This window comes from Pan troglodytes, chromosome 7, assembly GCF_028858775.2.
Source record: "Pan troglodytes isolate AG18354 chromosome 7, NHGRI_mPanTro3-v2.0_pri, whole genome shotgun sequence".
Lineage (NCBI taxonomy): Eukaryota > Metazoa > Chordata > Mammalia > Primates > Hominidae > Pan > Pan troglodytes.
Genome location: NC_072405.2, coordinates 115,233,438 through 115,237,809, shown reverse-complemented (window position 1 = coordinate 115,237,809; position 4,372 = coordinate 115,233,438). Strand labels below are relative to the sequence as shown.

Here is a 4,372-nt window from a genome sequence, read left to right as displayed (position 1 = left end):
TGCGCACCTGTAATCCCAGCTACTCAGGAGGCTGGGGCAGGAGAATTGCTTGAATCTGGGAGGCGGAGGTTGCAGTGAGCCGAGATCACGCCACTGCACTCCAGCCTGGGCAATAGAGTGAGACTCCCTCTCTCAAAAAAATAAAAAATAAATAAATAAAGTTGGAGAAATCTCCCAGAAAGCAAAGCAAAAATCCCAAGAGATTAAAAAAGAAAAGATGTTTAAATGAGTATGTGAATACTAAGAGTTCAGAAAGAAAGAACAGAGAAACATGAAGGAGAAAATTGTCAAAGACTAGAGACAAAAAAAATTCCCATAACTGAAGGGTATGAGTCTTCAAAATGAAAAGCCCTACTGAATGCCTATCACAATGAATATATGAATATGAGAACAAACACACACATACACAGACTTCGAGCAACATTATCGTGGAATTTCAAGACACTAAGGATAAGGAGATCTTAAAAGTTTCTAGTGATAAGAACTTAACATTTGTTTCTAGTGAGAAAAAAAATCATACAAAATGTGTTAAAAATTAGAATGACATCAGACATTTTAACAGCAACACTGGCAACTAGAGGACAATGCAAAAATAACCCTCATAATTCTGAGGAAAAGCAATTTGATTACAGAATTCTCTTTCCAATCATATTCCCAATCAAGTATGAGGGTAGAAATAAAGACTTTTACACTTAATAAAGATCTAAAATATGTATTGCCTCCCACTGGCATCCTTTTTCAGGAAGCTACTGAAGGATGTGCTCCACAGAAACAAGGAAGGAAACAAACAAAATGTCACATGAGAAATGTACACATAGTATACTATACGACTTGGCTGTGAAATGTATATCTAGATATCTGTATCCACATATCATAAAAACACTGACTATTTTATTAACAAAAATTTTCATATAACTGTCATCAGAAGAAGGGGGTAAAAGAAGTGTGAATGGAGTGCTAAAAACAGAACTAAATCCTAAGCTCCTCTAGCAGGAACTCTAAAACAATGTCTACAATTAAAAAAACAAAGAAATAACCATAGTAATGTATTATTCAAAAATGTGGAGGAAATTCTAAAAACAAGAGGGAAAAAGTTAAAATTGGTGCATCTTAGGATAGGAATCAGAGTTGAGAGGAGTGGCCAAGGTGACTGCTAATTTTTATTAAAAGTCCTGCAGAAAAATGTACTACTTATTACCAATTTAAAAAATAGTAAGATGATAAGAAAAAGAGCTTCTTTAACCTTATAAATGGTTTTTAGTAAAGATATTTTAAGCATTTAGACATATTCTTATTAAAGTTATTTACTATCTCTCTTTCCTTAACATTGTACTGGAGTTTTCGGTCAATCTCATAAAATAAGAAAAAGAAATAAATATTATAGAGATTGGTAAGGAAGTAATACTCCTTTATTATTTTTAGATAGCAGAATTGTGTAGAAATGCAATAGAAATTCTAATTAATTAATGAGAATAATTAAGATAGTTCATTGAGATTTTTGGATAAAATATTAGTATACTGAGAATTTGTCTGTTGTAGGGCCTCAACATTTGCTATTTCCTCTGCTAGGAAGGATTTTCCCTCAAGATACTGAGTAACTTTCTTCCTCATCATATTCATGTTTCTGCTCAGAGATGCCTTTCCTGAATCTTATTGCTCCAAGTCATGTTCTTTCCTAGTATACTATCATTTTTTGGAGCATTTGTGAGTACTCACTAAGAAGAGACATCTTACCCCATTGGACTGGAAGCTCCTAGAGAGCAAGACCAACTGTCTTGCTTACTACTGTATCCTCAACAATTACTATAGTGCTTGGCACAGAGCTAAGGCTAAATTAATACTTGCCATTAATGGCAAGGATTAATGATGAGCATGCAGCAGTGGAAGCAGCATTAACTACTTAGAAAATATAATAGAACAAAAAATAACATTGATTATAGAGAATAAATACTGTAAACCAATAATACATTTCGTAACAGGTGTTCAAAGTCTTTATAGAGAAATTAAAAAAAAAATTCCAGAAAGACTTAATTGAATTTCTCATTAAGTGAAGGGATGTGGCATGTTTATTTGTCATGTACAGGAAGATTCAGTTTTATAAGGATAAATGATCTTAACATCAATATATAAATTCCATAAAATTCCAGTGTAAATCCTGTTGGAATCTTTTATGGAACATGACAAAGTGATTCTAAAATTCATTTGGAAAGCATAAAGGACTAAAACAGGTAAGATATTCTCTAAGGAAAAGCGGGGTAAAAACTCGCATAGCAGGATAAGAAACATGTATTGAAGGCAGAATATTAAAACAGTGCAGGACTGGTGGAAATATATGAATGGAATAGTAGAATAGAGAGGTGGAAAATGGAACCAAGCTCATAAGAGATTATCTTCTTCAAATCTATGCAAAAAGAGTGGATTTTCTCCATATATGGCATTGAGAAAAATGGCTTTCCAAAAATAAAAGTAAAAAGTCTCACACAGTGTCTTAGCTTGGCAGACCCTGAGGTGAAGACTTGGGTGCAAGCAGTTTACTTGGAGGGAATCTTTGGTGGCTCAAGTGAGGAAGCAGGAGAAAGTGAGAAGAGTAAAGTTAACAAAAGGTGTGTTAATGAACAGATTGCTGTTAATGAAAATTGGAGCTTAATCCTCACTGTGAATTTGGAGAAAACATGTGGCATATACTCCTTAAGATTGTCCCCCAGAGGATGGGAAACTAACATTTATCTATGGATTCCATTTTTTTTCCTGCCTCAGTTTTATTTGTACAAATAGCATAGGAGGACACCAGCCCTATGCAGACGGCAGCCCCAGGGGGTCACACCAGTCCTTCTGTCCTCACGTTGGCAGACAGAGATCTCTACTCTGAAGCCTTTGTAGGGGCCTGGGCACCTTTGGGAGCCTGAGCTGGAACTGTAGCTGGAGCTGCAGCCTGGGCCTTGGTTTGATCCTTGGCCTTTGGCTGGCACAGACTGAGCCCCTTGGCAATGTGGGCATAAGCACGCTTCCCAAGCTTGGGGTGGGCAATATAGGCAAGTCAATCGAACTTGCAGCTGACACTCTTTGGGGTCTTGGGCTTAACCTCCTTGGGCTTTACAAGGGCCTTGATAGCCTTGGCAAGTGCACTCATGGCCTTGGCATTGTTGGCCTGCATCTTCTTTAGGCCCTTCTTGGTGTGCTTCTTGGCAAAGCACATGATTCTCAGGAACTTGGGGTCCACCTCCTTAAGAGATTCGTATCTTTGTGGTCAGGGTTTCTTGATGCCATTTCTGGGCCATTTTCGAGACTGATTGTGTGTGGTGTGATTCTTGGACTTGGCCATGTCTGCACCTTAAGCCGTGGCTCCTGAAATGCCTAGAACCACTATAGATCTCATTTTTGAAGGTTGCCCCAGGGCATCAACTCCCCCAACACCTGTCCAGGATCTTGATACCTGTCTTGTGTCAGAGAAGCCTCCCACGCACAGAAGAGAGATGCAAATACTTTTAAGGGGATAGTCAGCTTGCAGAAATTCTCTTATGCTGCAGGAGAGCTTAGGTAGGTGTAGACAATGTCAGCAGCATCTGCGATACACACTATAAACAAATAAAACAAAAATGAAGTCTAAATGTATAAAAAGATCTTAATGTGAAAAATATAACTAAAACTATTAGGAGAAAATATTGAGCACGGTGCAGTGGCTCATATCTGTAATTCTAGCACTTTGGGAGGCCAAGGCAGGAGACTTGCTTGAGGCCAGGAGTTTGAGACCAGCCTGGGCAATGTAGCAAGACCCTGTCTCTACAAAAACAAAAATTAGCCTGACGTGGTGGAAGCATGCCTATAGTCCCAGCTACCGGGAATACATGATATTAATCAATTCAGATCTCAAATGCATAAGATCTCATTAAAAAAAGCAAACAGCACAGTATTATGTGTGGTATAATACAAATTATGTAAATTTAAAAATACGTACAAAACAAAAATATTGTTGATGAATATATCTGTAGTGTTTTATTAATATTTTCTAAAGATGTGCTGAATCAAAGATGACTAAATGTCAATATTTTTTCATTTTGGAATGGCATGTACATAGGTGTTATAAAGTATCCTTTACATCTGTTTTGGGTGAATAGAGTTTGGTTTAGGATCTCTTCTCTTTTTTGAGGGTAGGATTGCCTTCCAAGTTTAAAGTAAAGGAAAAAAGCAGGGTAACAGAATAGGACAGAATCCTATTCTAAGGAACAAGAGTAGAAAAAAATGTGTACAAGGCAAACAAGTGGACAACGGAAAGGAAAACTGGTTAGGCAGATAAAAACCAGTGGACCTGGACTAAGATACAAGTGTTACAGAGCCATTTTCAGACAATTTCTGCTACAATTACAACTCTCTT

At 37.2% G+C, this 4,372-nt stretch overlaps 1 pseudogene; it reads right to left on the bottom strand.

Moving 5' to 3' along the window:
* Nucleotides 1–2,857: 2,857 nt before the first annotated feature.
* Nucleotides 2,858–3,322, bottom strand: LOC743352 (large ribosomal subunit protein eL29-like; annotated as a pseudogene).
* Nucleotides 3,323–4,372: the final 1,050 nt, after the last annotated feature.